At 45.3% G+C, this 13439-nt stretch overlaps 1 protein-coding gene across 4 annotated transcripts in view; it reads left to right on the top strand.

The window, feature by feature from the left end:
- The first annotated feature begins 3441 nt into the window (after positions 1-3441).
- STAG2 (STAG2 cohesin complex component) overlaps positions 3442-13439 on the top strand; it is a 50064-nt gene continuing 40066 nt past the window's right edge. For 2 of the 4 annotated variants that reach the window (XM_070952040.1, XM_070952037.1), the window contains exon 1: positions 3442-3890. The gene's annotated coding sequence lies outside the window, so the exon portion shown is untranslated. Of the gene's footprint in view, positions 3891-7059; positions 7079-13439 lie in introns of those variants that run through there. The other 2 variants (XM_070952038.1, XM_070952039.1) reach the window with 2 other exon arrangements.

The following is a 13439-nucleotide window of genomic DNA, read 5'->3' as shown; positions in this document are numbered from 1 at the left end:
GTCATCTCTCTCTCTTTCTCTCTCTCCCTCTCTCCTTCTCTCTCTTCCCTCTCTATCTATCTATCTATGTTATTTGTCCATCCTCTATCTATCTATCTATCTATCTATCTATCTATCTGTTATCTGTCCATCCATCCTCTATCTATCTATCTATCTATCTATCTATCTATCTATCTATCTATCTATTATCTGTCCATCCATCCTCTATCTATTTATCTATTTATCTATCTATCTATCTGTCTATCTATCGGTTATCTGTCCATCCATCCTCTCTATCTATCCATCCCCTTATCTGTCTGTCTGTCTATCTATCTGTTATTTGTCCATCTACCCTCTATATCTATCTATCTATCTATCTATCTATCTATCTATCTATCTATCTATCTATCTATCTATCTATCTATCTATCCATCCATCCATCCTATCTTTCCATCCTCTATCTATCTATCTATCTATCTATCTATCTATCTATCTATCTGTTATCTGTCCATCCATCCTCTATCTCTATCTATCTATCTATCTATCTATCTATCTATCTATCTATCTATCTATCTATCTATCTGTTATCTTCCATCCATCCTCTCTATCTACCATCATCTATCTATCTATCTATCTATCTATCTATCTATCTATCTATCTATCTATGTTATCTGTCCATCCATCCTCTATCTATCTATCTATCTATCTATCTATCTATCTATCTATCTATCTATTATCTTCCATCCATCCTCTCTATCCATCCTCTATCTATCTATCTATCTATCTATCTATCTATCTATCTATTCTATGATATCACCACCACTACATAATCTCAACAGTATATAGCATGAAGGAATTCTCTCCCAATATAGAATTGGAAGCTTTTAAGAAGAGACTGGACAACCACTTGTCTGGAATGGTATAGCATGAGCAAGAGGTTGGACTAGAAGACTTCCGAGGCCCCTTCCAACTCTGTTATCCCTCATAATCGGTTATGAACAGCATTGTAGAGGCAATGCACGTATCCTGCTTGCTACCCTAACAGGTTGTTGTGAAAAGCATGACAAAGCTCCATTAACGCCGGTGTGTGTGTGGCAGGTGGAATTGCTGATCGCATCGGCAATGAGGTGTCTACATTCTGGCATTCCGCTCACTTACGGGATGTTGGAAAGTGTCATTTCATGACGGCTGCGAGTGGATTAATCGGCCCGAAATAAAAGGCCTTGACTCATTATTTAAATGACCAAAAAAAAAAAAAAACACAACAAACAACCACACACACACACAAATGCAGCTGGAGATCAAATTACGCTGCATTACCCGATTCGGGGAAGGGGGTGGGGGTGGGCTCAACGGGCAACATTGCTTTTCACTAGCTCTGAATCATTTCAGGTCAAAGTATAATTGCAGAGTTTGAGAGCTCGGAAGCCCGTAGTAGATCTAATGTGTACGCTTCCTTTTTAAGAGTGCGGCCATTCGGCCCGAAAATGCCTTTGCTGAAAATTCCATTGCAAGAGCTGTCCTAACTCTTCCCGCAGCGGAATAAAAAAAACCTTGCGATGAAGGTAAAATGGGACGGGAAAAAGTGGGAAGATTGTGCTAAAAGTTTCAGTGCAGGTTGTCCTCGACTTAGAACAGTTCGTTTAGTGACCGTCCAAAAGTTGAAACGGAAACGGAAAAAAGGGGACTGATACCTGCATATCTGCCACTAGCTTTTTTCTTTCCTTTCTTTGATTTTTTTTTTTTTAAATCGAGAAAAACAGAACAAAGCCCAGAAACTACAAATATTGTGTTTTACAACACACAGGACTAAAAAAAATAAATGAAAATGAAACTGAATAAATGAAATGAAGCTTGCTGTGGTCAAAAAAAAAAAGAAGAAGAGCTGCTTGAAAAAAAAAAATCAGAGAGGAACAGCTGCATTGGAAGACAACATAAACTACCGGATTAATAGCAGGCAAAAAGGCAAACTTTTGGTATCTGCCAGATTCTTGGTCATTAGGTAAAGGTAAATGTTCCCCTCGCACATACGTGCTAGTCATTCCAGACTCTAGGGGGCGGTGCTCACCTCCGTTTCAAAGCCGAAGAGCCAGCACTGTCCGAAGACGTCTCCGTGGTCATGTGGCCGGCATGACTCAATGCCAAAGGCGCACGGAACGCTGTTACCTTCCCACCAAAGGTGGTCCCTATTTTTCTACTTGCATTTTTGACATGCTTTCGAACTGCTAGGTTGGCAGAAGCTGGGACAAGTAACGGGAACTCACCCCATTACGCGGCACTGGGGATTCGAACCGCTGAACTGCCGACCTTTCGATCGACAAGCTCAGCGTCCTAGCCACTGAGCCACCACGCCCCTTGTCCACTGGTCATTAGATCAAGCAATCAAACAACCAACTGATCACACTGGCAACACAAGACATTTATAAGCTAAGGAGAATAAGACAAGAAAACCCTACTGATGATGTTACCTAGTCTGGTAAGGAAACGTTCAGAAATTAAATTGAAACAAGCTTGGAGAGCAAACCCCACTCCAATATAGGTAGTCCTCGAATTAAAACCATTTGTTTAGTTTGCCTTCAAAATGACAATGGCACTGAAAAAAAAAAAACAACTTCTGACCCGTTTTCACACACATAGGACTAGTACAGCCTCTCCGGTGTCACATGATCAAAATTCAGGTGCTTGGAAACTGGCATGTACTTATGCCAGTTGCACTGTCCCAGGGTCACATGATCACCATATGCAACCTTGCAATAAGCAAAGTCAGTGGGGGATAGGAGGGGGGAAGCCGGATTCATTTAACCGCTGCATGATTCATTTAGTGACTGCAATGCTTCGCTTAACAACTATGGCCAAAAAAAAAGGTCATAAGCAAAGCTGGCTGGGGGATTCTTGGGAATTGGAAGCCCCACCAAACTCCAAGATTGGAGAGGCTTTTGATTGCAAGCAGCTTGATTCCAGTTTCAGCCCTTTTCAGAGCTCCAAAAAATGCCCCCTTCCTTTTTTTTTTGGCCCCCCCACTAGAAAATAAGGGGGCAAGCCCCCCCCTCTTTCCCCCTCCCCCACCTGGGGCGCTACGTGCCGCTCAGCACTTCCTGCGCGCTCCAAGGCAGAACAGGCATGGGCGGGGCCTTTAGGGGCGATGACGTCACGGGCGGGGGAAAGGAAGGCGTGGCGATTCGATCGTCAAGGGAAGAGAGAGAAAAAAGAGAGACAGCGCATGCGCGGCACCTTGTTTACCCCGTTTTCTCCGCCAAGCCCGGACGGCTGAGCGAGCGAGGGAGCGCGCGCAGGCGCGCACTCTTCTCTTTCTCCCTCCCTCCCCCCCCACTCCTGCATTCCTGAGTCCTCCCAGCAGGTGCCGCTCTAGGCCCGTCCGAACGTGGCGAGCTCGGTGGCCGCCAGGTGGCGCCTGCGCCCTCCATTCCCTCGCCAGCCGCCGAGCTGCGAACACCCCAAACAATCCCCAGCGCCGCCGCCGCCGCCGAATTGAAATCCTCGCTGCCCCCCCCGGTCGCCGCGCTCAAACCGGGAAGAGACCAGACGACCCCCCCACTCCCGCCCCTCCGTCTTTTCCCTCAGTAGGCCTCGCTTCGGCCCTCCTCTTCCTCCTCCTCCTCCTCCTACGGCGGCCTGTTGGATTATTTCCCGCCGAGCGGGGCCTCCCTCACAGGCCTTGGAGAAGCGCGTCTGAGGTAAATCGACGACGAAGGGAAACCGAGCGAGCGGGAGAGGACGCGCGTCTTGTGGGGGAAAGAAAGCAAGGCCGGAAGGTCGACGACGACGACGACGACTGAGGCGCGGAAGGGCGGGCGGGGGAGAAAAGAAAAAAAAAAAAAAGGCGCGCGGAGGAGCCCCAGGCAGGCCCGGTCGGCCAGGCCTCCCTCCCTCCCTCCTTCCTTCCCTTCACGGTAAGTCGGACCGTGGCGTCGAAGCTTCTGGAAGTCTTCCCTTCCTCCCTCCCCCCCCCCTCGCTTCCCCGCGGGGACGGGCTACTTTCGGCGCGGTTCCCTCCGGGCCTGAGGAAGGAAAAGGAGAGAGGGAGGGAGGCCGAGCTGAGGCAGGCAAGATGGAGGACGCGGGGCCGAGCAGGCCGAGAGAAAAGCGCTTCCTTCGACAACCCCCCCCCCCACACCCCTTCCGTCTCCTCTCCAGGCCGAGCTGTGTGGGTTTTTTTTTTTGGGGGGGGGGAGAAATTCCCTAAAGCCGGAGCCCCGAAGGACGATCTCGTTTCCTCACTTTTCTCTCTCTCTCTCGCCCCTTCCTTCCCTCCGGCCCCGCCTGCCGGGAAAGGCCGAGGCCCCGCCGCCGCTGTTGCTGGCAGAGAAAATGGAGACGCTTCCCTTCTTTTTTCCTCTTCTCCCCTCCCCTCCCCAAAAAACACACTTTGGGGGAGTTAAGGGAAAAGGAAAACGGGGTAGATTCGCTCTCTTGCCCGGCACGCGACCCGAGAGAGAGAAATGCGGACCCCTTTGCTCTGGTCGTGGGAACAGTGGGGGGGGGGGGAGAGAGAGAGACGCGTGCCGGGCATCCCCACGCGCGGAGGCGGGTCGGGGGAGGGTCGAGGTGAGTCGTGAGAAAGCGGCGGGGAAAGAGGAGGGGGATTCGTCCCCTCGGTCGCTCAACTCTTGTTTTGCTCGTTCCTTCCTTGCTTCTCTCTCTCCTTCCCTCCCGCTCTTCCTTATCTATTTTCCTTCCCACTCGTTTATTTTCCTTCCTTCTTCCTTCCTCTCATTTGTTTTCCTTCCTTCCTTCTCACTTCTTCCTTCCTCCCTTCCTTTGCCTTCCCCTCTTGTTTAGTTTCCTTCCTTCCCCCCTTTTTCCTTCCTTTCCTTCCTCTTTTATTTTCCTTCCTTCCTTCTCACTTCTTCCTTCCTTCCTTTGCCTTCCCCTCTTGTTTGTTTTCCCTCCCCCCTTTTCCTTCTTTTATTTTCCTTCCTTTGCCTTCCCCTCTTGTTTATTTTCCTTCCTTTCCCCCCCTTTTCCTTCCTCTCTCATTTACTTTCCTTCCCCTTTCCTAATTACTTCTTCCTCCCTTCCTTTGCCTTCCCGTTTATTTTCCTTCCTTCCCCCTTTTTCCTTCTTTTCCTTCCTTCCTCTTTTTCCTTCCCCTTTTCCTTCTCTTCCTTCTTTCCTTTCTTATTTTCCTTCCTCTCTCATTTATTTTCCTTCCTTCCCCCTTCCTTCTCACTTCTTCCTTCCTTCCTTTGCCTTCCCCTCTTGTTTATTTTCCTTCCTTCATCTCTAAGTTGTTTTTTCCCCTCCCTCCTTCTCTAACTCATCTATTTTTCCTCCCCCCTTCCTTCCCACATTTTTATTTTTCTTTCCTTCCTTCCTCTCTCTCTCTCTCTCTCTCTCTCTCTCTCTCTCTCTCTCTCAATTGTGTTTTCCCTCCCTCCCTAACTCATCTATTTTTCCTTCCTTTCTTCCTCGGAAGCGAACCGGGATCTCTCGGGATCCATGACAGCCTCCAAAGGAGGGGGGGAGTGTTATTTTGGGGGTGGGGAGGGGGAAGAGTAATTTTGCCTGCCTGCTGCTCCCTTCCCCAAGAGGCCTGGCAATGTCTGTACTCCCTTTCCTGGGAAGAAGCGCTTGCTTCTTTCCGCCCCACCAGGTGAGGCCTTCCAGCAAAGGAGTGCTGGGCTGAAGTCCCTTCCTTGCTGACTTTCGGAAGAGGGAGGCATGATAAGGCTTCCCTTCCCTTTAACCCCTTTATCCCCCTCTGCCCCCTATTAACCCCCCACCCCAATCCTTGGGGAAACTCAACGCCCTCCCCCGTCCCTTTCCCTCCTCCCCTCTCCCAAAGCGGGAGGGTTGTCGGAGCAGTTGCGCGACTTCTGCCGGGTTTCAAGCGGCGCTTTGGACACGTCGCCTCCCCCCCTTCCCCTTGGTCTCTTTATGGTGGCCAGTTTACCTAGTCGGGGAGGGGGGGGAAGCGGCCCTTTCCCCGGGGGCTTTTTGATGTCTTTTTGATGAGGGATGCCCCGCTGGGTCGCTGCGGGGGGGGGAGGACTAGGGGGAGGGGGGCGGAAGCGTCAAGCTGTTTCCAGCCTTGGGACTCTTCCCCCCCCCCTTTTTTTTATTTTGGCGGCAGTTTTAGTTGAGATCTAACTCGCCGCCCCCCCTCCCCTCCTGCGCGCAGTCCAAAGCCAGCTCTCATCCAGGTAGGAGTTGAACTGGTGGAGCTTTTTTTAAACCCCCCCCCGGCAAGTTTCCTCTCCCTTCTTTAAAGGTGGCACGAGAGTGGGGGGGCTTTTTGGACATTTGGAGTGGTGGGAAATAAAAATAAGCGGGGGGGGCAAGAAAAGCGGGGGGGGATATCGGATTTAGCAAGAATTGTCCGGTGGGGTTTCTTTTTGGGGTGAGCAGCGGGGTTGAGAAAGGGGCCTTGTACTTGAGCTCCCCAAAAGGCCGCCAGGGCAGGCTTAGATTCCCCCCCACACACCCCCATTTCCCAAACTCCCCAGTTGATCTCCCTTTCAGGACGAGAGGGGATCAAAGGCCTTGGCTGGGTCAGCCGGCCTAAAAAGAGTCCCCGCGGCTGTCCGAGAGGTCCGAGGCTCTCCACGCCGCGGCCGCAGTCCTTATTCGGCGGTTCCTGTCCCTGAGTCGTGGGGGTGGCGGAGGGGGGGGGAGGCAGGGCGAAAAGGAGGAGGCGCCTCGGGCTGCCACACCCCGTGTTTGTTTCCTTCTTCTTCTCCCCGAGAGGCCTGGCTAGCTCGGGGTCCCGCTCCCTTTTGCAGGTTCTGACTGGGTTTTGTGCAGATGGCCGGCCAGCCGGCCGGCCGAGCCTCGCATTTCCTTGTTGGAAAGAGCCTCTCCTTCTCTTCCCCCCCCCCCAAATCTCTCTCTCTCTCTCTTTTTGCCAGCCCCGCGGGGAGGGTGGGGAATCAGGTTACCGAAGTGCGTCACAGGCTCTCCTGGATGCTGGGGCCTTTGCTCGGCAGCCGCCTGGCTTTCTCTCCTCCCTCCCCCCACCCCTTTTATCTCGCTGGTAGCAGGCATGCATCGCCTGGTTTATGGGGAAGGGGACAGTGGTGTTGCAATGCACTTGAGGAGGGGGGCTTAGGATCCGCACCCGTCGGGCCCTGCTTTGAAGGTGCGCTTGGAAAGTCTTGTTGCAAAAACCTTTTTTTTGGGGGGGGGAGGATTGGCAAACGAGCAGATGTTAAGGTGTAATTCTTTGGGGGGGGGGAATGACACTTGGTTTAAGAAGCTGCGTGATGGAGGGTACCCCATAAAGTTCATTCTGAGGCTTTTAGAGCGGAACTTTTACTGAAGATGCCAGGTCTCCAGTATGTCCTCCTTTCCAATTTAAGCTGTGCCTGCCTTTTTTTTTTTTTTGTTACTATTTTTTTGCCATCCTCTAGATGCCTCTAAAATTACAAATACCTTGTAAAGGAAAGGCGCTGTATCCCCTCAAGAACAAGGCTGTGTTTTCCATTATGTAACAAGAATGCTTGAAAGCTTACAAAACATTTGTTAATGTTGGAATACCCTGTTTCCCCCAAAATAAGACATCTCCTGATAATAAGCCCAATCGGGCTTTTGAGCACATGGCAATAAGGCCAAGTGCTTATTTCAGGGTTCAAAGAATATAAGACAGGGTCTTATTTTTGGAGAAACACGGCATATACAGACTTCCAGGAAACTGTTTCAATTCTGTGAGTAAGAAAAATGGCTGATGGGTGAAGCATTAAGGATTCTACCATTTATTACAGCTGTGGATTTGAGCCACCATACCAGAGTGGCATTTAAGGTGGCAGTAGGCTGATTTTTTTTTTTTTCCTGGCAGAAGTAGCATGCCTAGTTTTTCCTAGCCTTCAAATAACCAATTAGGATTAAAATATTCAATGATGTACTTTTCTCTCTCCAACACATTTTCGTGGATACTGGAAGAAGACATTCTTGTGAAAATTTGTGTGAATATCCTTAGTGGTATAAATTAAACTTTACTTAGAACATTGATGCATAAGTATACAGTAACAAATCCCAAGTACAGTACTTTAGTTTGCCCCCAAAACATTCAACTGTAGCACCACTTGTTGCTGTCCATTTTTTTTAAACAAGATGTAGAAACCAGTTATGATTTGGAAGTTATGTTTGTTGGTTTCTTTTTTCCAGTAAAGAAATGCAGCCAGTTAATTAACTTCTTGAAAAATATGGGAGGTTAAATTTCAGTTACCCTGATGAATCTGTTGCTTTGCATATCCTAGTATATGTGGTAGTTTTGATGGGAAATAATGACAAATCATAATTTAGTTTAATTTTTCCAATGTAAATTCATGGCAGAATCACATGCTGATGTAGGTGTGACTGGAATTTTGTTTTTCAAGTGTAAGACTTAACTGTGCTGGTTAATAGAACTGGTTTTATATTCTTATTTTTTTTTTTTTACTCTTTTTTTAAAATAGTGTTTTCTCTTCCAAACATCTGTGGGAAGGCTATCCCAGTCTTTATTGCAAAATCCCAGGTGATAAGGTTACGAACACAGAACTACATAGTCTGATATCAAAATGACAACATGAGCTATTGAATCATTTACGTTTTAGCAGAATGATTCAGATTTAGTGAAGTAGATTGGTTATGAAAAATACAAATGTGTAATGGCTTAGAGGTAGGTTTGTTTTAAGAATGTATCATTCATAAGAAAATATATCGGGTCAGTTATTTTCTTTTGACACTTTTGACATGGATATAATTTTGGGATATGCTTGTTCTGAAAAAAATATTTTTCTCAAGAGAATTCTGTGTTGTGAGTCTGTTTCTGGAAGTGATATTCTCACACTCATATTTCAATCTATTTGAAGTTGCAGTCATTTGTAGTTCATATATAATCCCTCAAAATGTTATTGACTTTATGTACAAGTTGTTAAGTTCAGCATACAATAGGCTTAATTTCATGTTTCAAAGACAGCTCTAACAATAACAGTGTGAAAACAATTGATTTTCTCTCGTTTTCCTTTTAAATAGAAATTGCAAGTGCAACTTTTCTGCTCATATTATACATGGGGGGGGGAGAGGAGGTTGTAGCAAAACATTGTACACTTAGTTCTTGCACATTCAAATCCATACCTGACATGTTCTTTGTGTGCTAAGAAACAAAGGGAAAAAAATTAAAGGTGGTGGTATCCTTTTGTATTTCCCCAGACCATTTCCCTATTTTACAATCTTATATATCTTGCTATTATTGACACTCTCATGTATTCTAGGTCATTCAAATTATCATTTAAATAATTTACCTTTGGAAAGTAAGATTTGACCCCATTAACAGTTATACAGGCAAGTGAATAGGTTCCTGATTCACTGGGCTTTTTTTTTTAAAAAAAAAAACCTAAAGTGCCAATGTAGTAGTCTTCAGAATATGGACTGTTTGCAGATGATAAGCATTTCATGTGCGTGTGAGATATAATAGCCTAGAATAGATAATGTATATTTGACAGTTGCTCTTTACTAAGCACATTCACTTCACGTTTTCTGAAACTATTATTCAATTTTTTTTAGAAAGCATATTTCATTCCACAGATTCATAATGTTCTGTGTTGAAAAGCATTCCTATTGTCCCTTGTACAGATAAGCACTTAATATATTGTAAGTTCTATCATAGTTCCAAGTCAGATCCTCCTGGTTATAAATTTATTATGCCATATCGTTTCACCATATTAGGATTGGGTCACTTGCTAAAGTGATGTAGCTACTCAGCCATTTAAGTACAGACTTGAGCAGAAATGAGCCCTCTGTTACACTGCTAATCAACTCCATCACAATTGAAGTATCCACATATTTATCACAGTTTGATAAACACGATGTTTTATAATCTTTTTAAAAATTTACTAGCTTGCTTACAGGAATGGATTACTGAAGCTTAGAATTATTATTGGAGTCAAGGATTGGTTTTTTTTTTTAATCCATAGCCAAATAGTTTATTTTGCTTTGATTTATTATGTTCACTTAGACCTGCTTGAACAATTTTATTATGACCTTAGCCTTCATGGCAGCACTTTGGGCCTCTAAAGAATTCTTTGGTAGATTTATAGACAGTATTTGCCCTTGCTAGAAATCCTTAGTTTAATTTCTTTTTTAGTGAAGAAGTTAGTGAGCATTGTTAGTTGGAGAAAGAATGGATAAACCATAGATTTACCTTAAAGTTCTTGAACCAACACTGGTTACTTTCCTGGTTATATGACTGATTACCTAATCACATCTTAACTTTTTATTGTTTGGAAATTCAGATAAGAGAACACACTGATGATTCCCTCTGTTACATCCCAATTCATAGACCACCTGTTAGCTTTTATGGGAGTGAGTTTGGTTCACTTTGCTGCTGCTTCCACAATTTTGAAAGTTTCCCCATTTGTTTTGTTTATATTGCTATATGCCAATCTGCAGAGACTAAGGGTTTCCCTAGTCAAATGTCAAGTCAAAGAAACATATTTTTTTTATTCTGCGGTCATTGTAGTTCTAACCTAACTCCAGCTCTTGATGTAGGCATTGTTGCTGCTTCTTTATGCTTAAGTGGGGGTGTTTGTTTTGTTTTGTTTATTTTTATTGGATTTATATACCGCCCTACTCCCGAAGGACTCAGGGCGGTGAACAGAATAAAACACATAAATACAAAAATTTAAAATAGAATAAAAACGAATTAAATAATTTGGCTGAGACAAATTTAAAATACCCAATAATTTAAAAACAAATTAAAATTTACATTTAAAAGGGGAAAAGATTTAGGCCAGGCCAGCTTGATGAAATAAGAAAGTCTTGAGCACGCGACAGAAGATGCGCAGATCCAGGATCCTCCGTATCTCCGGGGGGGAGCTCGTTCCAGATCGTAGGTGCCCCCACGGAGAAGGCTCTCCCCCTAGGGGCCGCCAGTCAACATTGTTTGGCTGACGGCACCCGGAGGAGCCCTTCTCTATGGGAGCGTACTGGCCAGTGGGAGGCTATTGGTGGTAGCAGGCTGTCCCGTAGATAACCAGGTCCTAAGCCATGGAGCGCTCTAAAGTTGATAACCAAAACCTTGAAGCGCACCCGGAAGACCACTAGGAGCCAGTGCAGCTCGCACAGGAGAGGTGTTACATGGGAACGCCACGTCGCTCCCATAACCACCCGCGCAGCCGCACTCTGAGCCAGTTGGAGCCTCTGAGTGCTCCTCAAGAGGAGCCCCATGTAGAGAGTGTTACAATAGTCCAGACGAGAGGTGACGAGGGCATGAGTGACTGGGCATAGGGAGTCCCGATCTAGAAATGGACGCAAGTGGCGGATCAGGCGAACCTGATGAAAAATCCTCCCGGTCACAGCCGTCAAGTGCTCTTCTAAAGACAGCCGTGAATCCAGGAGGACGCCCAAGTTGCGAGCCCTTTCTGTGGGGGCCAATGATTTGCCCCCAATAGTCAGCGATGGCACCAGCTAAGTGTCACACTTGATTTCATTGAGGGCCACATCAGGGTTGTGTTAGACCTTGGGGAGCTGGATTCGCTGTGGCCATATCGACATCACTCATGTCAGGGCACAGGTGGTGGCCTGAGGGCTCTGCCAACAAAAACGGGCTCCCGAGCGCCGTTTTCAGCTGCGACAGCCTCCTTCAATCCTATGCTAGCGAAAACGGAGCTCAGGAGGCCCACACATGACCTTCCCAAGCTCCCTTTTTGCTGGCAGAGGCACCGTGGGTCAGACCTTCGCTGTTTCCAGGGCGGCCCTGCGGGCCAGATCTAAACACCCTGAGGGCCAAATCTAACCCCTGGGCCTTGAGTTTGACATCCCTGGCTGAGGGGTCTTGCAAGTAAATTGCTTTTTTAACTCCTAACATTTCAGGCTTGGGTAAACCATTATTTGTGCACAACTAATGAAACAAAGCGTAACAGATTGTCTTTTTAGAGCAAGGTGGTGATATTTATATCAGGTGGTATCTTTTTGTATGCAACGGAAGTCATCTTCCATCTTTTGTAAAGTAAAGTAGTATTAGCCAGCAGCCTATCTTTGAATACTTAGCAGCCCCTGGGTATTGGGAACAATACAGTATGGAATATAAACATATTTCCATGGTCTTATGGTGGCCAGAGCTTGCAGTCTTCCAATTGAAGGCTCTATCTAGCATGGAACCTTAAACTTATAACGCCTGCTTTTCAGATCCATTGGAAGATGATTAGGTGAGTCAGCTAGATCAGTGAGTTATTCGGCTCATCCATATTTGCAGTCTCCCTTCCCCAAACTTAACCCTGATAATGTCTTTGGGCTCAGCAGGATTTTACTCCACCATTGACCTAATATTCTGCTCTCAGAAAAACTGAATTGATAGTTACATATTGTTTGATAGAGATGAGAATGAGAGTTGGCCTTAGAAGACTGAACCAATAAGAGTATCTTGAATGTATCTCTGATTAAACACCACCACCCCATTGTGAGTCTTAAAACTCTGCATTTAACCTGATGATTTTGGATTATTTTTAATCTATTTCTTTTAGTTTACATGCATATTGTATACATACTAAAAAAATTATATGTATATTGAAATCCTGTTGTGTATCTTTAGATTCCATACAGGTGGGCACTCAGGTCACTATGATTATGTATTTTAGTGTTGACTTTGTATAGAATTTAATTTTGGGGTGGTATGTAGTATAGTATATACAGAAATAAAAAAAAAAACCTGACCTTATTCTCCTTGGTTGTTTATTTCTGAAGTATTTTATCTAATCACCGTGTAATTCTATGTACAGTATGTTAAAAATCATATTACCTTCAGGAAGCCTTTGTTTAAAACTCCAGCCCGAGGAGATAATTAGGTAACTTAGAATTCAGCATAACAACATTAGCTTAGATCCAGAATGTACATAAAATTAAATGTACGGAGCTCCAGCATTTTATATAACCTGCAAACTATTTTACCTACATACATCTGGAATATTTGGCGATATTTTGCTTTCTGCAAAACTTGCCAGTTTCCATTGGCAAGCAGTTTGTTCAAGGCAAAACATGTGTTAGTTGGCTAGTGATGTATGACTCGTACAGGCTGGTGCCTTTCAGAGGGTTAAGAAAATCCCACAGGAAATGGAAATCAGTCCTTTCATTCCCAGAGCCCATGCAGTTTTTTTATTGTCTTGCTGGGTACCATTGACTCCCTTCCTCTAGCAAATGCAAAGGGCTAGTAATAATCGTAAGTATCTATTTATGTGTCTCTTGTATGTTCATTTCCTGTCCAATCCTTTAGCCTGAAAGGCGCCCTGAGCAACTTAACAATAAAACCCAGAGGGTCTCCACTCTAATACATTAAATCTAAAAAGTTGTGGAAAAGAAAAATAGTTTGAAATTTAGAAGAGATTCCTGCCGCAGAGTAGATCAGTTGTTTTTGAAGGTGGCATATTGATATATAGATGTTTTGGACTGTTTTAAGAAAAAAAATGCAAAAAAAGTGCTTTTCTTTGGTTTCTATAAACACGAACCCTTTTGATTTTTGCTACTTT

Source organism: Pituophis catenifer, unplaced genomic scaffold (genome assembly GCF_029215685.1).
Source record: "Pituophis catenifer annectens isolate HBS135680 unplaced genomic scaffold, rPitCat1.0.hap2 SCAF_11, whole genome shotgun sequence".
NCBI classification, from domain to species: Eukaryota; Metazoa; Chordata; class Lepidosauria; order Squamata; family Colubridae; genus Pituophis; species Pituophis catenifer.
Note: the sequence above shows the minus strand (reverse complement) of the source record. Positions and strands in the feature narration are given on the sequence as shown.